The 13,052-nt window shown below is 35.3% G+C and overlaps 1 protein-coding gene across 4 annotated transcripts in view; it reads right to left on the reverse strand.

Annotated features, from left to right (window-relative positions):
* MRTFB (myocardin related transcription factor B) overlaps positions 1 to 13,052 on the reverse strand; it is a 155,210-nt gene that overhangs the window by 20,062 nt on the left and 122,096 nt on the right. The window lies entirely within an intron of this gene.

Genomic DNA, 13,052 nt, shown 5'->3' on the forward strand with positions numbered 1-13,052 from the left:
CTTAGTTAGTGCCATACCTATCATACTACCAAAAACCTTTTTTACTGAACTAAAAAAAAAACTATAACAAAGTTCATTTGGAAGAACAAAAGATCAAGAATATCAAGGGAAATAATAGGAAAAAAAATAAAGGAAGGTGGCCTAGCAGTACCAGATATAACTATATTATAAAGCAGTGGTCATCAAAACAATATGGTATTGGCTAAGAGACAGAAGGGAGAATGGGTGGAATAGACTTGGGGTAAGTGACGTCAGCAAGACAGCATATGATAAACACAAAGATCCCAACTCTTGGGACAAAAATCCACTATTTGACAAAAACTGCTGGGAAAATTGGAAAACAATGTGGGAGAAATTAGATTTAGATCAACATCTCACACCCTACACCAAGTTAAATTCAGAATGGGTGAATGACCTGAATATAAAGAAGGAAACTGTAAGTAAATTAAGTGAACACAGAATAGTATACTTGTCAGATCTCTGGGAAAGGAAAGATTTTAAAACCAACCCAGTTAAAAAAATTACAAAATATAAAATAAATAATTTTGATTATATTAAATTAAAAAATTTTTGTACAAACAAAAACAATGCAACCAAAAACAGAAGGGAAACAACAAACTGGGAAAAAATCTTTTTAACAAAAAATTCTGACAGATGTCTAATTACTCAAATATATAAGGAGCTAAATCAATTGTATAAAAAAATCAAGCCATTCCCCAATTGATAAATGGGCAAGGGACATAAATAGGCAATTTTCAGATTAAAGAAATCAAAAGTATCAATAAGCACATGAGAAAGTGTTCTTAATCTCTAATAATTAGTGAAATGCAAATCAAAACAACTCTGAGATATCACCTCACACTTAGCAGATTGGCTAAAATGAGAGAAGGAGAGAGTAATGAATGTTGGAGGGGATGTGGCAAAATTGGGACATTAATGCATTGCTGGTGGAATTGTGAACTGATCGAACCATTCTGGATGACAATTTGGAACTATGCCCAAAGAGTACTAAAAGAATGTCTGCCCTTTGACCCAGCCATTCCATTACTGGGTTTGTACCCGAAAGAGATCATAGATATACAGACTTGTACAAAAATATGTATAGCTGTGCTCTTTGTGGTGGCAAAAAACTGGAAAATGAGGGTATGCCCTTCAATTGGGGAATAGCTGAACAAATTGTGGTATATGCTGGTGATGGAATACTATTGTGCTCAAAGATAATAATAAACTGGAGGAATTCCATGTGAATTGGAAAGACCTCCAGGAATTGATGCAGAGTGAAAGGAGCAGAGCCAGGAGAATTTTGTACACAGAGACAGATACACTGTGGTAAAATTGAATGTAATGGACTTCTGTACTAGTAGCAATGCAATGACCCAGGACAATTCTGAAGGACTTATGGAAAAGAACGCTACCCACGTTCAGAGGAAGAACTACAGAAGTGGAAACACAGAAAAAAAACAACTGCTTGAACACATGGGTTGATGCAGACATGATTGGGGATGTAGACTCAAAATGACCACATCAATGCAACTATGAATAATATGGAAATAGGTCTTGATAGATGACACATTGTTAAAACCAGTGGAAATGTGCGTCCTCTATTGGGGATTCAACATTTTTTAATACTGATTGGTGAATAGCAATGTCAATAAATACTTGTATTTCTAATTCTTTTAAGATGAAAACTACATATTCTTGAAAAGCTATGGAATGTGTGTTTCAAGACAACTGTATTCAAAATGAAAAGGTAATTGATTACAGCCTATGATTTCTATAGAGAATATTAAGAGGGACAGATAGGTGCCTCAGTGGCTAGAGAGCCCACCCTGGAGATGGGAGGTTCTGGGTTCAAATATGGCCTCAGATACTACCTACCTGTGTGACCCTGTGCAATCTCTTAACCCCAACTGGCTAGCCCTTACTGCTCTTCTGTCTTGTAACTGATACTTAGTAGAATAGAAGCTAAGGGTTTAGGAAAAAAAAAAGAAAGAATATCAGAAAATTAAATACATGTAACAGATTAAAGTCTAGATTTTGATTACTAGAATTTCTTGTGGAATGTTTTTTTGGTGGAGGGTTTTGGGTTTCTCTATCTTGCCCAGGGTAGAAATGTAACCAGTCACTCGCAGACCCAATTCCGTTGATGACTAGCATGGAAACTCTGCCCTTCCTTGTTTCTAACATGGACCACTTTGGCCTTCCTTGAATTGTTCCCAGGGGCTCACCATATTGGTTCTAGATTTGATTTGAATACCTTATTAGCTTCAGCTTTATTGCAGCTCAGAATTCCCAAGTCCAAAGGATCAACCAACCTCAACCCCCATGAAGTCCTTCTCCAAAAGTCTCCAGTAGAGACCTTAAACTTTTAAATAGGCATTAGCATCATTTGGCAACCACTATCACTTTTATTATTAGTGTCTATTTATAAATAGCTTACTAACACTTAAAACTTTCAGTTCAATTAAACAGACATTATGTAACTTAATGTACTGAGCTAGACTGTGGATGAAATACAAAAGTTTAGCTAAGATACTGTTCCTAACATAAAATTTACAGACTACACAAAAATACTATTAAAGGGGAATGAGGGTTCATTTTAAGGATAAAATTTTCTTCAGATAGTAGCTAAGGAATTTAGAGATGTCTTCTGTTGGATATCAAGGGCCAAACTCTAAGTGTCCATGCCATTTATCAGTGGGATTGGGCCAATTCAATTTGCTGTGCTTTTTGGATGTTTTGCCACTTTTGGAGTAGGTTTTGGATAGGATTACTGGTTGCAAATATGGACATTAAGGCCTTCAGAATTAATGGAAACCTAATTAGCCTCTTCCGCGACAATGCTTGACTTGTTTTTAACCACCAGAGTAAGTATCTGTGGAAGTTTGGGGAATCAGCTTTTCTTTAATACCTTCTTGATTTGCTTTCATTGTCAGGTAGAGATAACAAGATGCAGTAAAACTTCGAATGTCTTCCTCATTGTTTTGAATCATTAGATCAAAGGAGCTAGAAGAGACCTGGGAGGCCACCAAGTCTCACAATCTTTTTTGGAAGAGGAAACTAAGAGGCTCAGATTAAGTACAGCAACTTGCTCAGGGGTCACAAATGTAGCAAGTATCAATTGTAGAATTCAAACTAAGGCTACTGACTCCAAATCAAGTATTCTTTCTATTGCACAATTCTCCATGGCTTGTAAATATGCCATATAGTAAAATCCCAGCAGAAGGAATTCCATAGGATCTCCAAATATGATTTCTTGTAATGAAATAGTAATAATATTTATGAATAGCTAACATTTATATAATGCTTACATGTGTCAGGGACCATGATAAGCACTTTTAAAACTATTATTTCATTTGCTCCTCACATCAAACTTGGGCGACATTATTATAATCCCATTTTCAGATAGGGAAACAGAGGCAAACAGAGTTTTAAGTGTTAAAATGAATAAAATATGATGGAAACAATCTATAGTCTTAGTTTGAAGGATTTAGGAAATAGCCTATGTCCAAATTCTCTGTTGAATTAAGCCTATTACTCACTTGTATCTGAATTAATCAAATGAAAAAGAAGTACTTATGCTCTCCTAACAACCATTTCTTCTTTTCTGTTTTCTCCCCAGTTGATAATGTAGTTATTTAACTGGTAGGTATGTTTGAGTTAAGGGTAGCTGAAGAATAATTGCTACGTGAGCCTCAATTTCTTCATCTGAAAAATTAGATTATCTCCTATTGTATAAACCTCACAGCACTGTTACAACAATCAAATGGGATAAAATATGAAAAGTTCTTTATAAAACTTAATATAGACATATATTAGTTATTATTAAGCCTTCTTTATTATTTTTTCCCAACCAGGCTCCTTAATCACTTATGTAAACTTCATTGTTGAACCAATTTATTCTTCAAGGGTTAAGCTTTTTAGGGGATATTTGCATTTTGAGTAAAGAACTGTCTTGTTGCAAATAACTCTTTAATTAGTAGAATATAAGGGAGATGCTTCTTTATTCCTTTCCTCTAAGGGAGAAACAACTTGATCCTCCCTACTTCTGAAAAATTGCTCACTTAAAGTAGAATATTGACCAATAGGAAATACATAATATGTTCTTATAATTAATTATATATAAAAAATAGAATTAGCCTGTATTTTTAGTGGTAGTTTCAACACAAAAACAGTTGTCCTGTTGCCAGTTATACAATACTCTGTTCAAGTTCCACAATAAAAGGAGGCATAGTGGAATGGAAAGAGAATGGGACAGTGGGAAGTCAAGAAGCATTATAGACTAGTTCCCTCTAAATTTCCTACACAGAGATCTTAAAAAAAATCAGACCAAATGCTAATCCAGAAAACCAAGAAAGTCACATTGAGGATTTTCCCCCACCCAAACAAACTTAGGGAGATAGGTAGAAGTCTGTGGATAGCTAAGGGCAGGGTTTGCCCAGGATCTCATGCAACACAGAATATTTTCAGTGGATAGGGTCCAAAAGAGGGCCATTAAAGGGTAGACAGGACCAGGGTGTGAAGAGATCACAGGGGAATCCTTAAACCATCTGCTATTTGGAAGCTCTGTTGGCCACTACTCAGTCTGAGGTCACAAATGTAAGGTAGAGAGAAGTAGTTGCAATTGTAGGCCTTGGTTGATACAACCTGAAAAGTACCCAGAGAAAGTTGAATTCTAGAGTATAAGGGAAAGAATAAAAGTCCTAATACCCCTCCCCCACCTACTGCACTGAGACCTGTGTAGAACTAAGGCTGGCAGTGGGATCTCAGGGAGAGGGCTGCAATTACAATGGGGTACCTTGGTTCTACCACATTAAGCTCAGGGCTCTAAAAATGGTTGAGATGGAGGTGGCTAGCAGAGAGAAGTAGAGGAGAAGGCCAGCTGGTTGCTACCTTCAGCCTCTATAGGCAGCTGTGGAAGATTTGGTCTTAGGACAGATTAACTCAGCAGGTCAGCTCAACTCATCTAATCCAGTACACCAACAGAGCAGAGAAGAAGAAGCCCCTTTAGGGCAGAAAAGTTCAAACTCAAGGAGCCAGCAAACAACCAGAGAAGCAAATGTTAAACCCATAAGGTGGGGGGAAAAAAGAAAAAAATATGAGAAAAGAACAGAAGAAAATTACAATTGAAAGCTTTTATTTGGATGGAGAACAAAGAACAGATGGAACGGAGGAGGACCAAGGAACATTAAGCAAAATCTCAAAAAATCCAGTGAATTGGACTCAGGCTCTGAAAGAACTCAAAAAATAATTCAAAAAACAAATAAGACAGGTTGAAGAAAATTGGAAAAAGGAGAACTTAAAAAGCAAAATAGGTCATCTGGAAATAGAGGCACAAGAACTAAAACAAGGAAATAGGTCTTAAAAGCTAGAATTGACCAGCTCGCAAATGAAGCAAAAAAAATTAAAAATGAAAAAATGACTTACAAAGAAAAATAGATCAAAAGGAATAGGAGGATCAAAAAGTCCTGGATGAAATTCTGTCTTTAAAAATTAGAATTGAACAATTAGAAGCTAATGACTTCATAAAGCATTAAGAATTTATAAAACAAAATCAAAAGAATGAAAAAAAAGAAAATATGAAACACATGATTAAAAAAAACTGACATGGAAAATAGATCCAGGAGAGACAATTTAAGAATTATTGGATTACTCTTGACAAAACAAACAAAACAAACAAAAAAACCCAGGCATCATACTACAGGAAATTATCCAAGAAAATTGCCCCAATATCCTTGAACAAGAGGGTAAAATATAGATTAAAAGAATCCACAGATCACCTCCTCCATTAAATCCCCAAATGACAACTCCGGAGAACACTATAGCTAAGTTCAAGAGCTCCCAGACCAAGGGGAAAATACTACAAGAAGCTAGAAAGAAACAAATCAGATACCATGTAGTCTCAGTCATGATCACACTGGACCTGGCAGCCTCCACATTGAAGGACTTGGAAGGCTTGGAATATGATAATCTGGAAGACAAGGGAAATAAGTCTACAACCAAGAATCAACTACCCAGCAAAACTGACTATACTCTTTCAAGGGGAAAGTATGGTCATTTAATAAAAATAAAAGACTTCCAAGCATTCCTGAAGAAAAGACCAGGCTTGAACAGAAAATTTGAGGCCCACATACAAAATCTAAGAGAAGCATGAAAAGGTAAATAAGAAAGAAGAAAATATTAAGGGCTTCAATAAGGTCAAATGGCTTATATACCTATATAGAAAGATATCTGTAATTTAAAAATTGTTATTGTTGTCAGAGTAATTAAAATGGGACAAAATATATCACATAAAGAAGTGTATGGGGGTGGGGGGGTGAAGGTGCAGAAGAAGACCAATATAATGGAAGGGAGGAAGAGGCTGGTGACAGGTAATACTTAAACCATACTCTCATTGGAATTGGTTCAGAGAGAAGATCAGCCAGACTTATCGGGGTCTAGAAATGTATCTTACCCTATAGAAAAGTAGAAGGGAAATAAGAAATAGGGTTGTGGGGAGGGGAGTAATACATGGAAGGGGAATTATATAAAGGAGGGAGAGGCTGGGGAAGGTGATCAAAAGGTCCTATAGTAAGAGGGAAGTAAGAAGGGGGGGGTAAGGAGAGTAAAATAAATGAGGGGAAAGGGGGGAGGAGGCTGTCTAAAACAGGGGTCGGCAACATATGGCTCTTGAGTCATATCTGGCCCCACCTCCTGACCGGCCAGTCCGGGCAGAGCCCCAGGATGTGCTCCTGGGGGCCCTTCAGCCCCCGCCCCATATTCCAGCGCCTTCTGCCTCCATCCTCCTCCTTCCACAGGGGTTTATGGCTCTCACGGCCAAAAAGGTTGCCGACCTTTGGTCTAAAAGCAAAACACTAGAGGGAAGGGAAAGAATAGGAGGGAATAAGGTCAGGATGAAAGAAAGAAGTCAAAATGGAGGGTAATACACAGATGGTAATCATAACTGTGAATGTGAATGGGATGAACTCATCCATAAAAGGCAAGTGGAGAGCAGAGTGTATTAAAAACCAGAATCCTAGTAGTTGTTGTCTATAAGAAACGCAAATGAGGCAGGTAGACACATACAAAGGGTAAAGGTAAGTGACTGGAGCAGAATCTATGGGCTGGAACTAAGACAAAGAAGGCAGGAGTAGCAATCATGATCTCAGACAAAGCTAAAGTAAAAATAGATTCAATTAAAAGAGACAAAGGGAAAAAAACCTACATCTTGATAAAAGGTAATATAAATAATGAAGAAATATCAGTACTCAACATATATACCACCAAATGGTATAGCTTCCTGATTTTTAAAGGAGAAACAGAAAGAGCTTAAGGAGGAAAATAGATAATAAAACCATATGTGTGGGGGACCTCAACCTTCCCCTTTCAGAACTAGACAAACTGAAACAAAAAATAAAAACGAAAGGAAGTAAATGAAATGTTAGAAAATTTAGAGCTAATATATGTCTGGAGAAAATTGAATAGGGACAAAAAAAGAATATACCTTCTTTTCAGCAGCACATGATACATATACAAAGATTGACCGTGTACTAGGGCAGTGATGGACAAACTACGGCCCACAGGCCAGATGCGGCTCCCTGAAATGTTCTATCCAGCCGCACGACATTATTCCTAATCTGACAAATACAATGAGTAGGATGCAATATAATGAAACTTCGAAAGAATTGCCTTAGAAACAGACTGATAGAGGGCATTTCCTTTCCTTTGGCCCCCTCTTTAAAAAGTTTTCCCATTATTGTAGTAGGGCATAAAAACATCACAAACAAATGCAGAAAAGCAGAAATAAGTACAGCTTTCTTAGATCATAATGCAATAAAATCATAATTAATAAGGGTTTATGGAGAGCAAAATTTAAAATCAATTGAAAATTAAATAATCTAATTCTTCAAAACCAGTGGGTCAAAGAACAAATCAAAGAAACAATTACCGATTTCATAAAACAGAATGACAATGAGGAAAGAAGATATCAAAACCTATGGGATAAGCCCAAGCAGTACTCAGGGGAAAATGTATATCCCTGAGTGCCTATATCAATAAAATAGAGAGGAAAGAGATTAATGAATTGGGTATGCACCTTAAAAAAACTAGAAAAAGAACAAATTTAAAAACCCTGATAAGAACTAAATTAGAAATCATAAAAACCAAAGGAGAAATTAATAAAATTGAAAGTAAAAAATTATTCAACTAATTAGTAAGACTAGGAGCTAGTTCTTTGAAAAAACAAATAAAATAAAGTATTGGTTAATCTAATTTTAAAAAAGAGAGAAGAGAATCAAAATAACAGTATCAAAAAATGAAAAGGGTGATATCTCCAAGGAAGAGGAAATTAGGGCAATTATTAAGAGCTATTTTTCCCAATTGTATGACAAGAAATATGACAATCTAGGTGAAATGAACAAATATTTACAAAATTATAAACTGCCCAGATTAACAAAAGAGGAAATAGAATACTTAAATAATTCCATATCAGAAAAAGAAATTGAACAAGTCATTAAGGAACTCCCTAAGAAAAAATTCCCAGGGCCAGATGGATTCACAAGTGAATTCTATTAAAAATTTAAAGAGGGCAGCTGGGTAGCTCAGTGGAGTGAGATTCAGGCCTAGAGACAGGAAGTCCTAGGTTCAAACCTGGCCTCAGCCACTTCCCAGCTGTGTGACCCTGGGCAAGTCACTTGACCCCCATTGCCCACCCTTACCAATCTTCCACCTATGAGACAATACACCAAAGTACAAGGGTAAAAAAAAAAAAATTAAAGAACAACTAATCTCAATACTATACAAACTATTTGACAAAATAAGCAAAAGAATCTTTAACAAATTCTCTTTATGACACAAATGTTATTGATTTCCAAGACCAAAATCAGAGAAAGAAAATGATAGGCAATCTCCCTAATGAACATAGATGCAAAAATCTTAAATAAAATAATAGTAAAGAGATTACAGCAAGTTATCATGAGGATTATTCACCATGATCAGGTGGGATATATACTAGGAATGTAGGGCTGTTTTAATATTAGGAAAACCATCTGCATAATTGACCAGATCAACAACCAAACTAACAAAAATCACATGATTATCTTAATATTTGCAGAAAAAAGAACTTTGATAAAATTGAAGATAAAATTTGATAAAATCTATTGAAAACACTAGAAAGTACAGGAATAGAAGGGCCTTTCCTCAAAATAATAAGCAGTACTTATTTAAAACCATCAGCAAGTATTATCTATAATGGGGACAAGTTAGAAGCCTTCCCAATAAGATCAGGAGTGAAGCAGGGATGTCCATTATCACCTCATTTATTTAATATTGTACTAGAAATGCTAGCAGTAACAATTAAGAGAAGAAAAAGAAATGGAAGGGATTAAAGTAGGCACTGAGAAAACTAAACCATTACTCTTTGCAGATGATATGATGGTATACTTATTTCCACTAGTTTTTTGGTTTGCTTTTCTAGGATTCTTTAACAACTTTAGCAAAGTTGCAGGATACAAAATAAACCCACATAAATCATTAGCATTTCTATATATTTCCAACAAAATTCAGTAGCAAAAGTTAGAAAGAGAAACTCCATTTAAAATCACTCTAGACAGTAAAAAATATTTGGGAATCTATTTGCCAAGACAAACAATGGCATTATATAAACAACTACAAAACACTTTACACACAATTTAAAACTAAACCAGGAGAACATTCTACACAGAAGCTGAAATATTGTGGGACAATCAAAGGTAATAGACTTTTATACTAACAGCAATGCAATTATCCAGGACAATCCCAAGGGACTTATGAGAAAGAACGCTATCCACATCCAGAGAAATAATTGTGGTAGTAGAAACACAGAAGAAAAAACATATGACTTATTATGTGTTTCTATGGGTATATGATGGAGGTTTTGGTTTGATTACTTGATTACAAATACAAACAATTTGGAAATAGGTTTTGAGCAATAATACATGTATAACCCAGTGCAATTGTTTGTCATCTCCGGGAGTGGGGAGAGAAGAAAGGAGGGAGAGAACATGAATCACATAACTATGGAAAAATATTCTAAATCAATCAATCAATTTATTTAAAAAAATCAAAGGTTGGCCAGTGGAACAGATTATGCACACAAGACACAGAAGCAAATGAACAAAGTAATGATGTGTTTAATAAACTCAAAGATCCCAGCTTCTGGGGCAATAACTTACTATTCAACAAAAACTACTGGAAAAACTGAAAAGTAGTCTGGCAGAAACCAGGTACAGACCAACATTTCACACCACATAACAAGATGATATCCAAATTTGGTTATGTGATTTAGGCATAAAGGGTGACAACATAAGCAAATTTAGGAACAAAGAAATTGGCTTTCAGATCTATTGAAAGGAAAAAAGTTCAAAACTAAAGAAGAGACAGAGGTTTCACAGGAGGTAAAATGGACAATTTTGATTATGTAAAACTAAAGTTTTTATAAAAGCAAAACGAATGCAGCTAAAATTAGAAAAGAAGCAGGAAATTTGGGGAGGGAATCTTTGCATCAAATTTTTCTGATTAAAGTTTCTCATTTCTTATATATATATCTGACTCAAATTTATAAGAATCGGAGTCATTCCCCAATTGATAAATGAACCAAGGATATGATTAGGTTTCAGAGGAATAAATTTAAGCTATTCAAAAGCCAAATTAAAAAAAAAGTCTAAATAATAGAGAAATATATTAATTGAGGTATCATCTCACACTATTCAACTAAATTAACCAAAGAAGAAAATAACAAAATGTTGGAGGTGGTCAAGGAAAATGGGCACTTTAATGTACCATTAGTGGAACTCTGAACTGGTCCAACCATTCTGGAAAGCAATTTGGTACTATAACCATAAAGCTATTAAGCTGTCCATACCCTCTGACTCAGTGATACTACAATTAGGCCTATACCTCTCAAAGAGATTAAAGAAAGAGGAAAAAGACTCACATGTACAAAAATATTAAAAATATTTTTTGTAGTGGCAAAGAATTGGAAACTGAAGGGACATACCCATCATTTGAGGAAGGGCTGATTAAGTTATAGTATAGATTAAAAAATAAATTATGGTTTATGAAGGTGAGGGAATACTACTGTGTTGTAAGATATGATGAAGGGGATAGTTTTAGCAAAACCTAGAAGGTCTTATACTAATGGATTCAAAGTGAAATGAGCAGAAAAAGGACAACAATTTATAAAACAATGACTAATATTTTAAAGATAACTTTAATAGAATTGGGAACTCTTATTAACACTATGACCAGCTAGAGAGGTGATGAATTGAGTGCAGTTTGAAGTACCTTTTCCCTCCCTTCCTTCATATATAATATAGGAAATATTTTATTGGGATAACTTTTTTTAAAAAGGTCCTTAGTTAAAATTCTTTTCTCCCTCTTCCTTAATGTTTTGTAGTTACCTCAAGCTTAATATAAATTGAATTTGAGGTGACTGCAAAAAATTGAATTCATGGTCTTTTGACTCTCCAAATTTCCTTGTTCATTATTGACCAACACCATTCTATCACAGATTAAGTTCTTTTGATTTTTCTTTGAAATGTTCCATCTCTCTCTCTTTTTCTTCCAATCCAATATGATTACTATTTTTAGAGTCCAGGAATCATTTCAAGTTTAAAGAATTATAGTAGTGGCCTAGTGAGAAAATAAAGTAGGGAGACTAATTATATATCCCAATGGACTAGCTTTCCTTAAATAGATAATAGAACCATATATATTTAAACTTACAGGGCCTTTTAAAAGATTGTCTTGTGCAAACTCCTAACTTTTTAGCTGAAGAAACTGAAGCTCAGAGGATTCAAGTGATTTGACAAAGGTTATAGTTTTATATGGTACAGAACTTGAAAAGTTATCCCAATAAAATATTTCCTATATTATATATGAAGGAAGGGAGGGAAAAGGTACTTCAAACTGCACTCAATTCATCACCAGTATGAATGTTCCTTACTTCAATAGATGCAGATTAAAATCCCTCTATAACCTGATTATTTTCAAGACCAGTCAAAGCTGAAAAATTGATCATTCCACTATGGTCAAATTAGTGAATGAGCTTCTCCATATTTAGTTGGGCAAGTCATCAGTTAAGATACACAGTCTTTAGTTTTGTAGGAACTGTCATAGCTTATGAACTATTGCTTGTCTTCTAGAACACAAAGCACTGGACATTAGGAGAAAGATCTTCTTTGGCAACAAATCTAAATTTGAACCTCACTATGTCTATTCACATTTCTTTTTTTAATTTTTATTGATTTATTATGAAAAATTTTCCATGGTTATGATTCATGTTCTTTTTCTCCCCTCTTCCCATCCCCTCCCATAGCCAATACACAATTCCACTGGGCTTTACATTTGTCATTGATCAAGACCTATTTTCCAATTATTGATATCTGCATTAGGGTGATCATTTAGAGGCTACACCCCTAATCATATCCCCATCGACCCTTGTGATCAAGCAGTTGTTTTTCTTCTGTGTTTTTGCTCCCACAGTTCTTTCTCTGGATGTCTATCCACATTTCTTAACACAGTCTCTACTCTAATTATTCTCATCAAGCAAACAAATCTCTGCTAATTTCTGCACACATCTGTACCTTGACTCTTACTCATTCTTCCTGAAATGACAACTTTTTAATGTGGTTCTCAACCTTTTCGGTTCCAGGACCCCTTTTCACTCTTGTCAAGTGTACCCCCCTAAACCGCAGAATTTTTGTTTTTGTATTATATCTATAGATATTACTGTATTAGAAATTTAAGTGTCTTAGTATTATTATGAGAAGTTTCAACTCTGTGAACCCTATGAAAAGGTCTCAGGGACCTCCAAGGGTCCCTGGAACACATTTTGAGAACTCTTGTCTCACTGATTTCTTTCTCTTCTGAACTATTATGGCACTTAAAGTATATACCATAAAACTTAACACTTGGGGCAGCTGGGTGGCTCAGGGGATTGAAAGTCAGATATGGAATTGGGAGGACCTGGGTTCAAATCTGGTCTCAGACACATCCTCACTGTGTGACTCTAGGAAAATCACTTAACCCCAACT

The sequence above is a fragment of the Gracilinanus agilis genome, chromosome 1, assembly GCF_016433145.1.
Source record: "Gracilinanus agilis isolate LMUSP501 chromosome 1, AgileGrace, whole genome shotgun sequence".
In the NCBI taxonomy this organism is placed as follows: Eukaryota; Metazoa; Chordata; class Mammalia; order Didelphimorphia; family Didelphidae; genus Gracilinanus; species Gracilinanus agilis.